Source organism: Cotesia glomerata, linkage group LG8 (genome assembly GCF_020080835.1).
Source record: "Cotesia glomerata isolate CgM1 linkage group LG8, MPM_Cglom_v2.3, whole genome shotgun sequence".
NCBI classification, from domain to species: domain Eukaryota; kingdom Metazoa; phylum Arthropoda; class Insecta; order Hymenoptera; family Braconidae; genus Cotesia; species Cotesia glomerata.
Genome location: NC_058165.1, coordinates 14,497,647 through 14,513,823, shown reverse-complemented (window position 1 = coordinate 14,513,823; position 16,177 = coordinate 14,497,647).

Genomic DNA, 16,177 nt, shown 5'->3' with positions numbered 1-16,177 from the left:
CATAGACACCGAAGTTCAACTTCATCAACTCGCAAGCTCAGAAAATTTCAGAAATTGAGATGTAATATCTCGGCGTACACGCGAAATAAATTTAAGAAACTTGATGTCGTTTTGTAATCATCCCTTATTAATTAAAAAAAAATTAAAGATCCCGAATCCACCCCATAGACACCGACATGTACCCTCATAAAGCCTCGATTTCTCGATTTTTCGTCAATTTAATCTGAAATTCTCGGTGTCCACTCAAAATAAGTCAAATAACTTATCCTACTATCGAATTTGGCATTTGTCAAGAAATGAAAACATCAAAATTTAAAATTCCACCTCATGGACACCGAGTAACAGCCCCATAAAATGCGTTGTTTGACTTGATTGAAAAAAACTCGACAGTTCAAATTTCAATTTTCAGTGCCCACTAGAGTTGAAGTAAGAAAACTCATGGAAATAACAGAGAACATCCTACAGAAGATTTATAGGGTCACAATCTATCGATTGACCACATTGTCACCGAGTAACAGCCCCATAAAAGGCGTTTTTTATCTAAATTGACAGAAATTCAACTGTTAAAAATTCGATTCTCGGTGTCCGATGGATATTAAGGAAGAAAACTCATGAAAGTCATAGAGTAGACCCTACAGAAAATTTCCAGACGCCTAATCGATCGGTTCACCTCATGGACACCGAATAACAGCCCCATAAAAGGCGTTTTTCGTCTAAATTGATAGCAATTTGACTTTTAAAAATCATTTCTCCGTGTCCACTAGAGATTAAGAAAAAAAACTTGTTAAAATCATAGAATACACACTACAAAAAATTTGCAGAATCCTACTCGATCAATCTACCCCACGGACACCGAGTACTAGCCCCATAAAAGGCGTTTCTCGACTAAATTGACACAAATTCGACTGTTAAAAATTCAATTCTCCATGTCCACCAGAGATTAAGGAAGACAACTCATGAAAATAATAGAAGAAACCCTACAGAAGATTTCCAGACCCAAAATCTATCGATTCACCGCATGGACACCGAGTAACAGCCCCATAAGAGGCGTTTTTCGTCTAAATTGACAGAAATTCGACTGTAAAAAAATCATTTCTCCGTGTCCACTAGAGATTAAGAAAAAAAACTTGTTAAAATCATAGAATACACACTACAAGAAATTTGCAGAGTCCTATTCGATCAATCTACCCCATGGACACCGAGTACTAGCCCCATAAAAGGCTTTTTTTGATGAAATTGAAAGAAAATCGACTGTTCAAAATTCACATCTCGGTGTCCAGAGGAGATTAAGAACGAAAACTTATTGAAATCACAAAGTAGACCCTACAAAAGATTTTAAGAACCCTACTCGATCAATCAAACTCATAGACACCGAGTAACAGCCCCAAAAACGGTGTTTCTCGACTAAATTGACACAAATTCGACTGTTAAAAATTTAATTCTCGGTGTCCAGTGGAGATTAAATAAAAAAACTCATAAAAATCATGAAGTTGACTCTACAGAAAATTTGTAGACTCCTAATCGATCGATTCTCCCTACGGACACCGAATAACAGCCCCACAAAAGGCGGTTTTCGTCTAAATTGACAGCAGTTTAAAATTTGAAAATTCAATTCTCAGTGTCCGCTGAAGATTAAGGAATTACACTTGTGAAAATCATAGTGTACACCCAAGTAATCGATCCACCTACTCCATAGACACCACGTAACAGCCCGATAAAGTGCGTTGTTTGACTTAATTGACAGAAATTCGACTGTTTAAAATTCAATTCTCGGTGTCCACCAAAGATTGAGGAAGAAAACTCATATAAATCATAGAAAACACCTTTTAGAAGATTCGCAGATTCATAATCGATGGATTCACCCCATGGACACCGAATAACAGCCCCATAAAAGGCATTTTTTAATGAAATTAACAGAAATTCGACTGTTCAAAATTCAAATCTTGGTGTCCACTAGAGATGAAGGAAGAGAACTCATGGAAATCATAAAGTACAGCCTACAGAAAATTTCCAGCCTCCTAATTGATAAATCGACCCCATGGACACCGAGTAACAGCCCTACAAAAGGCGTTTTTCGACTAAATTGACTAAAAGTCGACTGTAAAAAATTCACATCTCGGTGTCTACAGGAGATTAAGAACGAAAACTTATCGAAATCATGAAGTAGACCCTACAAAAGATTTTAAGAACCCTACTCGATTAATCAAACCCATAGACACCGAGTAACAGCCCCATAGAAGGCGTTTTTTAGCTTAATTGACAGAAATTCTACTGTTAAAAATTTAATTATCGGTGTCCAGTGGATATTAAGTAAAAAAACTCATAAAAATCATGGAGTTGACCCTACAACAAAATTTCCAGGCTCCTAATCGATCGATTCACCTCATCGACATCATGGACACCATAACAGCCCCACAAAATGTGTTTTCCGTCAAAATTAACAGCAATTCAACATTTAAAAATTCAATTCTCAGTGTCCACTGGAGATTAAGGAATAACACTAGGAAAAATTATAGGGTACACCCCACATAAGATTTTTCGAGTCGTAATCGATTAATCAACTCCATGGTTGCCGAGTAACAGCCCTATAAACGGCGTTGTTCTACTTAATCAACAGAAACTCGACAGTTCAAAATTCAATTCTCGGTGTTCTTCAGAGATTAAGTAAAAAAACTCATGGAAATGACAGAGGATACCCTACAGAAGATTTCCAGACCCACAATCTATCGATTCACTGCATTGACACCGAGTAACAGCCCCATAAAAGGCGTTTTTCGTCTAAATTGACAGCAATTTGACTTTTGAAAAATCATTCCTCGGTGGCACCCCTTGAACACTCCTATTCGATCGATCAACCCCATGGATACCGAGTACAAACCCCATAAAAAGCTTTTTTTGATTAAATTGACAAAAAATCGACTGTTCAAAATTCACATCACGGTGTCTACGGGAGATTAAAAACGAAAACTTATCGAAATCATAAAGTAGACCCTACAAAAGATTTTAAGAACCCTACTCGATCAATCAACCCCATAGACGCCGAGTAACAGCCCCAAAAACAGTGTCTCTCCACTAAATTAACACAAATTCGACAGTTAAAGATTCAATTCTCGGTGTCCACTAGAGATCAAGGACAAAAACTTATGGAAATCATAGAGTACACGCTACAGAAGATTTTTAGACCCATAATTGATCGATTCACCCCATAGACACCGAGTAACAGCCCCTTAAAAGGCGTTGTACGTCTAAATTGAAAGCAATGAAACATTTAAAAATTCCATTCTCGTCATCCACTGGAGATTAAGAAAAAACCCTCGTAAAAATCATGGATTACAACCTACAGAAGATTTTCGGACTCCTAATCGATAAATCAACCCCATAGACACCGAGTCACAGCCCGATAAAAGGCGTTTCTTTTAACTAAATTGACAGAAGTTCGACCGTTAAAAATGCAATTCTCGGTGTCCACTGGAAATTAAGGAAGAAAACTCAAGGAAATCATAGACGACATCCTACAGAAGATTTCCGAACCCTTAATTGATCGATTCACCCCCTAAACAGCGATTAACAGCGCCCTAAAAGGAATTTTTCGACAAAATTGACAGCTGGTTAATAATTATTAACATCTTAAGATTGGCTAAATTAAATTCATCTTTTGATTAATCAAATTTAATTAATTTCTGAACATCGAGAATTATTCCAATCAGCAACTCACGACTGGTCAAGCTTCGGTACCCGAGGTCGAGCTTAGTACGCTGTAACGAACAACGGAGTCCATTTTGAGCGCGCAAATTCCTTGAGAATTTTGTGACGCAGTAAATTTACAATATTAACAACTGGACTATTATTATAAATTATAACAATTGAATTATCATTTATTAATATTATTTGTTACAAAAAAGTATTATTTATTTAATATAATTTATTGAGAATCGGCTACTGAGTTTCGACGCAATTGAGATCGAATTAACCGTGGATAATTTTTCGTGAATTTATTTTATATTGAGACAAATTGTTTTATTAATTATTTATAAATCGAAAAATTCCACATGGTTATTTATATATTGAACTATGGAAGACTAAAATTATTATTGGAAAATTAAGTATTGAGAAAATTGCGACGAAATTAGAAATTGAAATAACCGCGGATGATTTTCAGAATTTATTCTTACATCGAGATAAAATTGTTGTTAATTAATTATCCAGTCGACAATAACAATAATAATAATTGTCTAGTCGGAAATTTCACGCGGTTGAATCTTATATTGAAATTGAAGCCTGTGAAAATTATAATAAGTAAAATTTAATACCATTATTCCGGTAGAAATTGTTATAAAACTATTTATTGTGTGGATTACGTCCGAGTAAAAATTTAGTTAATTTTATAAAGAACGTTCTTCGAAAGAATTTAAGTTAATGCGCAGAGTTAAGCTCGTGTTAAATTTGGAATAAAAAAAGCGTCGGTTTTAAGCCGGAAATTTTAAGAAGTAAATTTATTAATCGTGAGGATAATTTATGGTCTTATTGCGAGCTAATGACTGATAAATTTTTAGTGAAAATTAACGTTGTAAATTTTGGAGTTAATTTTGTAAAATTTTAATTAGTCAAAAGTAAAGTAGAGTCAGTGTGTGTGGAGAAGAGTGGGTTGTGAGTGGGTGAGTGCTACCAGCGTTCCTTCGCATACGATTAGTCTCTTTGCGAGGTGTTTCGCTGGCGTAGAAGCCGTTGTATAGACGCCAAGTGGGGTACAGCGGTAGTAAGGTAGAAACCACAGTATAGTCGCTCCATAAGAGGGTACTGTGGGATTAAGTAAATTTTTTTGTAAGCTCGCGGGAGGACATCGGTCTACGTTTAGTCACTGGGTCGACTACTTTCGTGAGCCGAATTAGAAGCCGTTGTATAGACGCCAAGTGGGGTACAGCGGTAGTAAGGTAGAAACCACAGTATAGTCGCTCCATAAGAGGGTACTGTGGGATTAAGTAAATTTTTTTGTAAGCTCACGGGAGGACATCGGTCTACGTTTAGTCACTGGGTCGACTACTTTCGTGAGCCGAGTTAACGAGCCTTTGCATACGATTAGTCTCTTTGCGGGGTGACAAAGCGGTAGCGTGGAGTTGAGGAGAGTAGTAATAAGTTGTAGCATTAAGTGAGTTAGTTGTAAGTGAGTGTGTGTACGTGCAAGCGCACGAGTTGTTAAATTCTTTGTTAATAAATTTTGGTACCGTTGTTAAATAAAAATTTATTCATTTTCAGAACCACCTTCCCCAACTCTCTCTTCCCTGCAGATTAATAGAATCAGCTCTGGTATCCGGTTCCAGGAACCGAGAAAATAATCCTGGTGGCGCCCTGCACTGAGAGAAAAGTGCATAGTTAACTGAATCATAACATCACAATTATGAAAATATAGTTTTCTGAACTTTTTTTTTGTAGTTACTCAAACTATGCATTAGTTTAAGTAACTATTGATAAATAGTTATATCGACTATATTTTAATAAATATGTTTTTGTTATCGTGTTAAACAAAAAGTTATTAGGTGACTGAAAGGTTTTTACGGACAACATCTCAGATAGCTAAACTGGAAGAGCCCTTCGTGCATAACCAAAAGATCCGAGTTCGATTCCCGGTCCGAGCTATCCGAATTATTTTTTCTGTTTTCTGAGTTAAAGTTAATCAAGATGGCTATTAAGCTGATATTTAACTGAAAATAGTTTAAGTAACTATCCATTGGGATTCAATATAATAAATAATGTTAGGTACAAGAACTGCAATTAAATAGTGGTGATGCTATTTAACTAGATTTTCCTAGTTCAGTTGACCATATTTTTCTCTCAGTGTGGTAAATCTTAGAGTCAATTGTTGAATATATTGTTGTTGTTAAATTTTACTAAGGGCCAAATGAGCGGGAATTAAACCACCCGTTACAATTGATAAAGAAAACTCATACAAATCATAGAAAACACCTTTTAGGAGATTCGCAGATTCAAAATTGATGGATTCACCCCATGGACACCGAGTAACAGCCCCATAAAAGGCATTTCTTAATGAAATTAACAGAAATTAGACTGTTCAAAATTCAAATCTTGGTGTCCACTAGAGATGAAGGAAGAGAATTAGGAAAAATCATAAAGTACAGCCTACAGAAAATTTCCAGACTCCTAATTGATGAATCGACTCCATGGACACCGAGTAACAGCCCAAAAAACGGTGTTTCTCGACTAAATTGACACAAATTTTATTGTGAAAAATTCAATTCTCGGTGTCCACCAGAGATTAAGGAATAACACTGGGAAAAATTATAGGGTACACCCTACATAAGATTTTTCGAGTCGTAATCGATTAATCAACTCCATGGTTGCCGAGTAACAGCCCTATAAAAGGCGTTGTTTTACTAAATTGACTGCAATTTGACTTTTAAAAAATCATTCCTCGGTGTCATTTGAATCTCGGTGTACACAGGAAGAAAACTTATTGAAATCATAAATAAGACCTGACAAAAGAGTTTCAAGAATAGATAAGAGAACTCATAGATATCATAGAGTACATCCTACAGAAGATTTTTGGACTCCGAATTGATCAATCGACCCCATGGACACCGTGTAACAGCCTTACAAACGGCGTTTTTCGACTAAATTGACTAAAAGTCAACTGTAAAAAATTCAATTCTCGGCGTCTAATGGATATTAAGTAAAAAAACTTATAAAAATCATGATGTAAACCCTACAGAGAATTTGCAGACTCCTAATCGATCAATCGACCCCATGGACACCGAGTAACAGCCCCAAAAAAGGATTTTTTCGTCTAAATTGACAGTAATTTGACGTTTCAAAAATCATTCCTATGTGACCACTAGAGATTAAGGAAGAAAACTCATAAAAATCATAGATTACACCCTACAGAAGATTTTAAGACCCATAATTGATAGATTCACACCATGGACACCGAGTAACAGCTTCCAAAAAGGCGTTTTTCGTCTCAATTGACAGCAATTTAAGGACGTTCCCAAGGAAAACACTTTTCTTGGAATATCGTTCAAATTTTGAATCCAGATACTTATAAGTGTCCTTTATACGTAGAAATTTTTTAAAACCCTTCTTGCGGTGCTAAATTTTGAATAATCGAAAGTTTAAAATCACATATTTAACATGTGATCCCTATCCTAACCCTCATTGTAGCGCACTTTTTTTTTAAATAACTACAGTAATTTTCTTAGAATTTTTATAAAAAACTGAAAATTGTTAATTGAACATATAATGAACATATTTCTCAAAAAATAACAAAAAGGAGCGGTATTCATTTAGTTATAAAAAATGTTGAAAGTGAGTTACTTTTCACTTTTTTTTCATTACTCGATCAAAGAGAGATGGTGGCTTGGCAACGTTGCGTTAGGCGGGAAGTTTGAAATACCCTAAAGGCGCAGCAGTTGTAAATAAATGCGAGCTGCTCACAAATAGGTTAACTGTAGGATGTTGTAAAAAAAATGTGATTTCGTAAATCTCTGGAATATTTATTATGAATTATTTTTCAAAATTAATACTCCATATGTTCACATTATTAATAATTATATATTCAAAAATATAATTAACAATATAATTTGTATAAAAACTCTTGTTTAATTTACTAACATAAAATGAAACATTTTAGAAATATATTATTTTTTAGACAAGTTTTTTTTTAATTTTTTTTTTGGTGATTTTAATTTCTTTATCATTATTAAGTCATTATTAATAAATTGTTTTTTATTAATTTCTCTTCAAAATAAAAGTAACCTTAAAATATTCAAACTCTATTACACTCGACTCAAATATAAATAAAAATATACAGAAAGAGATTACAATGTTGCCAGATCGGAAAAACGACGCAATGGGTATATTTTTGGACTTCTGCGCACGTTCGCGCCACTGAAAATGTACAGTGGATCGCAACTTTTTGTTGTTGCATTTATAGTATGGTTTATATGGGGAGACCGTTTTTAAAGTTGAGCACAACTGCTACTTGGGAACGTCCTTAACATTTAAAATTTAATTCTAAGTGTCCACTAGAGATTAAGGAATAACACTTGTAAAAATTAGGGAACACCATACAGAAGATTTTTCGAGTCAAAATCGATTAATCGACCCCATGGACACCAAGTAACAGCCCTATAAAAGCCGTTAGTTTACTAAATTGACTGCAATTTGACTTTTAAAAAATCATTCCTCGATGTCCACTAGAGATTAAGGAAGAACACTTGTAAAAATCATAGAGTACACCCTACTGAAGATTTTCAGACTCCTAATCGATCGATTCACCCCATGGACACCATGGACATAATAACAGCCTCACAAAAGGCGGTTTTCGTGTAAATTGACAGCAGTTTAACATTTAAAAATTCAATTCTCAGTGTCCACTGGAGATTAAGGAATAACACTGGTAAAAATTATAGGGTACACCCTACACAAGATTTTTAGAGTCGTAATCGATTAATCAACCCCATGGTTGCCGAGTAACAGCCCCATAAAAGGCGTTGTTTTACTTAATTAACAGAAACTCGACAGTTCAAAATTCAATTCTCGGTGTTCTTCAGAGATTAAGTAAAAAAACTTATGGAAGAGGACACCCTACAGAAGATTTCCAGACCCACAATCTATCGATTCACTGCATTGACACCGAGTAACAGCCCGATAAAAGTCGTTTTTTTGTAACTAAATTGACAGAAATTCGACTGTTAAAAATTAAATTCTCGGTGTCCACTAGAGATTAAGGAAAAAAACTCATAAAAATTATAGAAAACACCTTTTAGAAGATTCTCAGATTTATAATAGATGGATTCACGTCGTGGACACCGAGTAGCAGCCCCATAAAAGGCCTTTTTTAATTAAAGTGACAGAAATTCGACTGTTCAAAATTCAAATCTCGGTGTCCACCAGAGACTAAGGAAGAGAACTCATGGAAATCATAACGTACAGCCTAAAGAAAATTTCCGGACTCCAAATTGATCAATCGACTCCATGGACACTGAGTAACAGCCCCATAAAAGTATTTTTTTGTCTAAATTGACAGCAATTTAACATTTAAAAATTCAATTCTCAGTGTCCACTGGAGATTAAGGAATAACACTGAAAAAAATTATAGGGTACATCCTACATAAGATTTTTTGAGTCGTAATCGATTAATCAACTCCATGGTTGCCGAGTAACAGCCCCATAAAAGGCGTTGTTTTACTAAATTGACTGCAATTTGACTTTTAAAAAATCATTCTTCGGTGTCTACTGGAGATTAAATAAGAAAACTTCCAAAAATCATAAAGTGGAGCCTACAGAAAATTTACAGACTCCTAATCAATCAATCAACTCCATGGACACCGAGTAACAGCCCCATAAAAGGCTTTTTGTTAATTAAATTGACAGAAATTTGACAATTCAAAATTTGAATCTCGGTGTGCACAGGAAGAAAACTTATTGAAATCATAAATAAGACCTTACAAAAGAGTTTCAAACTCCTAATCGATCTATCAACTTCATAGACACCGAATAACAGCCCCAAAAACGGCGTTTCTCAACTAAATTGACACAAATTCGACAGTAAAAAATTCAATTCTCGGTGTCCACTAGAGATCAAGGACGAAAACTCATGGAAGTCGTAGAGTACACCCTACAGAAGATTTTCGGACCCATAATTGATCGATTCACCCCATAGACACCGAGTGACAGCTCCCTAAAAGGGGTTTTCCGTCTAAATTGACAGCAATTTAAGATTTAAAAATTGAATTCTCGGTGTCCAGTAGAGATTAAGGAAGAACACTTGTAAAAATCATAGAGTACACCCTAAAGAAAATTTCCAGACTCCTCATTGATCAATCGACCCCATGGACACCGTGTAACAGCCCTACAAACGGCGTTTTTCGACTATATTGACTTAAAGTCAACTGTAAAAAATTCAATTCTCGGCGTCCAATGGAGATTAAGGAATAACACTTGTAAAAATCATAGGGTACACCCTACAGAAGATTTTTCGAGTCGTAATCGATTAATCAACCCCATGGTTGCCGAGTAACAGCCCCATAAAAGGCGTTGTTTTACTAAATTGAGTGCAATTTGACTTTTAAAAAATCATTCCTCGGTGTCCACTGGAGATTAAATAAGAAAACTTTCAAAAATCATAGAGTGGACCCTACAGAAAATTTACAGACTCCTAATTAACCCTATAAAACCGCGATTTTTCGATTTTTCATTGATTTAAATGTAAATTCTCGGTGTCCACTGAAAATAACTTAAAAAAAATTATCCTACTTTCCAATGTAACCTTTGTAAAGAATTGAAAAATCAAAATTTAAGAATCCACCCCATAGACACTAAGATACACCCCCCATAAAGCCGCGATTTCTCCATTATTTGTGAAGTTAAGTTGAAATTCTCGGTGTTAACTCGGAATAACTCAAAGAAAATTATCTTACTCTCCAGTTTAACCTTTTTTATGAATTAAAAAATCAAAATTTGGGAATCCACCCCATAAACACCGAGAAGCAACCCCACAATGCCACAATTGTTCGATTTTTCATTGATTTAAATTGAAATTCTCGGTGTCCACTCAAAATAAGTCAAAGAAAATTATTGTACTTTTTAATGTTATCTCTGTTATAAAATAATAAATCCATTCTAGAATCCACAGACACCGAGATACACCCCCATACAGTCGCGATTTGTCGATTTTTAATTGACTTAAATTGAAATTCTCGGTGTCCACTTAAAATAAAGAGCATAAACTCATTCCACTCTCCAATTTACTCTTTTTAATAAATAAAAATATCAAAATTCAAGAATTAACCCCATAGACCCCAAGATACGCCTCCATAAAGCCGCGATTTCTCGATTTTTTGTGGATTAATATCGAAATTTTCGGTGTCAACTGATAATTTGAATTTTAATTATTGAAAAATCGCGAATTGTTGGCTTTATTTGGATGTTTGTTAGTGTCTATGCGGTGGATTTTCAAGAGTTAAGTTTTTTTTATGTTTTTAAGGGTGTAATTGAAAAGTTAAATAGGTTTCCCTTGTTGTTGTTAAATGGACACCAAGAATTTCAATTTCAATTACTAACAAATCACAAATTAGCGGCTTTATGGGGTCTTATCTCGCCGTTAATGGGGAGGTTTTTTTAAATCTTATTTTTTTTTGCTTACAAGAGTATATCTGAAAATGGGTTTTCATACTTTTCATTTATTTTCAACGGACACCGAGAAATAGCATTTTAATTACTAAAAAATCAGAAATTTTCAGCTTAATGGGATTATAACTCGGAGTTTGCGGGGTGGTTTTTTAAATAATAATTTTTTTCGATTCACAGGAGTTTAATCGACAAGTAGAAAAGGTTTCTTTTGTTGATTTTCAATGGGCACCAATAATTTGAATTTTAATTTCTGAGCAATCCCGATTTTTGTGCGTTATCAAGTCGTATTTCGGTATCTATGGGGTGTTTTTACAATTTTTTAAATTTGTCTGATGGTCAGAAGTACCACTGATAATTTTGATTGGTATTTTTTTTTCTATTTCGAATCCACTGAGAAAATTTTAATTTTTATATTAAATAATCCCGAAATACTCGGCTTTATAAGGCTGTATCTTAGTGTCTATGGGGTGGTTTTTGTAATTTTTAATTTTTTTTCGATTGTTATGAGTATAGTTAACTATTAGCCCTGGTTTTTTATTTGAAATTTTGAGTAGTCGTCGAAAATTTCTATTTTAATTATTGAAATATCGCACAATTTTTGGCTTTATGGGACTGTATCTCTCTGTCTATGGGGTAGTTTTTTATTTTTAAAAATTTTTTTGGTCAACAGTAGTGTCACTGATTTTTTTTATTACTTTTTTTTTTTATTCCAAGTGCACAATGATCATTTAAATTTCATCATTAAATAATCGCGAATTTTCGGCTTTACGGGGCTGTATCTCCCAGTCTATGGGGTAGTTTTTTATTTTTAAAAATTTTTTTGGTCAACAGTAGTGTCACTGATTATTTTTATTGCTTTTTTTTTTTTAACTTCAAGTGCACACTGATCATTTGAAATTCATCATTAAATAATCGCAAATTTTTGGCTTTATGGGGCTGTATCTTAGAGTGTATGGGGTACTTTTATAACTTTTATTTTTTTTTTTAATTACAGGGGTATCATTGAATATGGCTATCGGCTTTTTTTTTTTTTATTTTTCGGTGACACCGAAAATTCGAGTTTTAATTATCAAAAAATCGCACATTTTTTGTTTTATGGGGGTGTCTATGGGATGGTTTTTCTAATGTTAATTTGTTTTCTTATTTACAGAAGTATCATTGATCATTATTATTGTATGCGGGCATCCCGCTATAACTGAGCAATGATATCACACATGTGCAAGCGAGCGCGCACTCATTGCCCGTCGCGATTCCACTCGCTCGCTCTCGCGCCTACCGTTCTGCCGCTATACCGCGCTCCTCATTGGTCTATTTTCATAAATTCATAGTAATTTTTCTATGGGTCTGATCGAAAAATGGTAAAGGACTTTTCTATTCAGAATCCAATTTTCTACCACACCCTGTCCGGTGGCTCGCGACTTATGAGACACTCTGTATATTAGACTGTTTCAAAAAAATCGACATTTTTTTTTTCTTATTAATATTGAAAATATTGTTTAAAATGACGAAAAAAAAATCCTTTGAAAATTAGAGCTCTTAATATTAATATTAAGAGGTGCTGAGTCGAAAATTTAAATTTCCCATTTGATTAACGTGAGAAAATTTTTTTTTCTTACTTTGGAATTTTGTAACTCTTTAACAAGTCATCGGACAAGTTGAGTCAGAAACATTTTTGTAGAGAATTGAACGCTCTACAAAAAAGATCCCTTATAATTTTTCGATAAACCGATACGTTTCGAAGATATTCAACTTTAAAATTTAATTTATGATATTTTCTCATTTTTTTCCAATTTTTTGACTAAACTATCAAATTTATCAAAAAATTTTGTCAAATTTCTAATACCATCGTACCTAAATTTATCAATAAATCCAAATTATTTTTTTTTCAGCTAATTATTATTTTTATTCAATTTTTTAACTTCCCGCTAAGAAAATTGAAAATTTTCAAAAATCGGGAAGTTATTGGTTTCACCCCGTTTTTCAAAAATCGAGTTTTTAACGAATGTTGACGTTTAGGGGTCCTAGGAAGCTTCCCCGAATGTGTGTGTGTGTGTGTAAACCTCTCATAACTTTTGAACGGATCGACTGATTTCATCGCGGTTGGTGCCATTCGAAAAGGCTTGACCAAAATTAGATTTTGAATACACTTTGGACCGATTCGGACTTGTAGATTTTGATTAATCTTAAAAAACTACGAAAAACAATTTTTTTAAATGTGGTTTTTTTGGAATAACTTTTAAACGGCTGCGCCGATCAATTTCAAAAACTAATCAGCTCTTATCATCAAAAAATCAGGTCAGCTCAAAAAGACACGAAAATTATATTTTTGAGCTCGAAGAGCTCAAAAACGTAGTAAGTGCAATTTTAAGCGCTTAAGTATAAAATAGCGGGAAATTGCAGGAATGGCCCTTAAGGTCATCCGTTTTTCTAATTTTATTTTCTTAACTTTGTGACATTAGAGTAGTTTTAATACAATTCTGAAATATTTTCCTGGACTTTTAAACGAAAAATTTTCTTTTGGTACAACTCTTAAAAAAACTGATGACAGCTCCAAAAATTCTCTATAGTCACTCCTTGGATGATACTTCTGCAAAGAAGTTAAAATTCAAAATTATGATTATTAAACTGTTATTTTAAACTCGTCAAAAAGAAAAGAAATGATGAATGAAATTGAACCAAAATACAAATAAATTTTGAACCGATAAAGAGAAAAGTAAAAAATCTCCATATTTTATAATTCTTTTTCTATCATTTTAAAGTCAATAAATTATTCAATCAGCAACTAACTTAAAATATTTGTGAAAAACTTGAATTAATACATATTTTCTTCATCTACCTCCAACAGTTCTTCATATGTTAGAAGTTTTTGTGGAAAATTATCAATAAATCCACGCTGACCTGATGATTTCTGGGCTAACAATAATTCATTTCCCTCTTCACTTAAGGTTTTGGCTGCTATCTTGTGAAAAATATTAAATAACTCCTTCAACTTATTCTTATAAACAGTTTCATTTTTGATTTGCGTGGATGATTGTTTTCGTTTACAACTACGCTGCAACTTTTCCACTTTTCGAAAATTCTCAATAACTTATTGATGGCATTTAGAGTTTAAGAAGTAGGAATTTGGGCCTTTTTTCATTGTTCTTGAACCTCGGTCACAGTAAATAAAGTACTTTCTTTAACACTACGTTTTTGTACTATGATTATAGAAAAATAAAGCTAAAACGTCCCTAAAAGTTGGAAGTTTACGTCCAACAAGAGCACTTATTGGAAAACCAATTAAATAAACTTCTTTATCCATTTTTCATAATCGATTTCATCCATTCAAAAAAGTACTCAGTTACGAAATAAATTAGAGAAAAATAAATATCGGTCAACAAATAATTGGACAAATAACTCATGAAAAAAGAATTCTAGGATAAGAATTAATTAATTACAAAAAAATGAATTTAAAATACAAGCCTAAATATTCACAAAAAACAATGATAAACTATAACAACAATAAAAGTCCGAATTTAGAGGTAAGAACGATGGGTAATTATTACCCAAATCAAAAAAGCTTGGTTAGAACGTCGAGTCGCGAAACAATGAACGTTGCAGTGCAAGGTGGTTAGATACTAAGGGAGGGGGCGTCCTCGAAGCATTTTTGATGGTATGGTAGTAGTGAAGTTAATTAAGAACAAATAGTACAACCGATGTCTTCTTTGTATCGCGCTTCGATCATTTTAACTGTGAAACTAGCTTCGATAAATAATAAAATTATAAACGGCGACTGCGTGGCCGAGCGTTTAAAATCTTAAACTGCCCGTACAACAGTCGCTCAGGCGTAGTTTCAAGCCCTGGCAGTTGCAATTTTTCTGCGATTTCTAAGGCTTGCTCCCTTGCTGACTGTACCCTGGCCAGGTTTCTGTGGTTTCCTTGATCACTGTGCTAAGGGGCGGGGCACAGGCAAATGCGGGTACAGACTGTAAGTCGGCCACAGCCGTGGAAAGGAGGTAAAGATGGTATTTAGTACACATCAAGCACAATAAATAGTAGGAAAGGACGTAAAAATCCCACGTGTCTAGGCCTGACGGCTGACGCGTAAGATTCCAAAAAAAAAAATAATAAAATTATATGAGCACATTTTTATTAAAATAATAAAATTAATTGCATAAATTTGAAATATATAATATTATGAACTTATAGAATCTAATAAATAATGGATAATAATAATTTTCGTTGAAAAAAAAAAAATTTGAATTTATTGGCAAATCAAGGTAGGATTGTATTAGAAATTTGACAGTTGAATAAAAGGATCTGTGAAACTAAATAAAATTTAAAATACGAAAAATTTAAAAAATTTGACAAAACTTTTTGATAAACTTGATAGTTTCGTCAAAAAATTGGAAAAAAATGAGAAAATATTATAAATTATATTTTAAAGTTGAATATCTTCGAAACGCATCGGTTTATCAAAAAATTATAAGAGAGCTCTTTTGTAGAGCGTTCCATTCTCTACAAAAATGTTTTCGACTTAACTTGTCCGATGACTTGCTGAAGAGTTACAAAATTCCAAAGTAAGAAAAAAAAATTTTCCCACGTTAATCAAATGGGAAATTTAAATTTTCGACTCAGCACCTCTTAATATCAATATTAAGAGCTCTAATTTTCAAAGGATTTTTAACTTCCCGCTAAGAAAATCGAAGGTTTTCAAAAATCGGGAAGTTATTGTTTTCACCCCGTTTTGCAAAAATCGAGTTTTCATCAGATCTCGACGTTTGAAGGTCACAGGAAGCTTCCCTGACTACTTCCGCGAGGTTGTCACTATGTCTGTATGTGTGTGTGTGTGTGTGTTTTTTTTTTCCTTAGGGGGGGGGGGAATCCTTTTTACGGATTCTAGGCATAGCTGTTTGGCCTGGATATGTGGCGACTCGACGCAGCGTCATACTAAAACTCAACGCTGACGCCCCTACCCACTAAACCCTAAACCCCTTTCTCTTCTATCCTCTGATCCCCCATGGTACCGCCGTAAGGCATTTCTTCGCGGGGG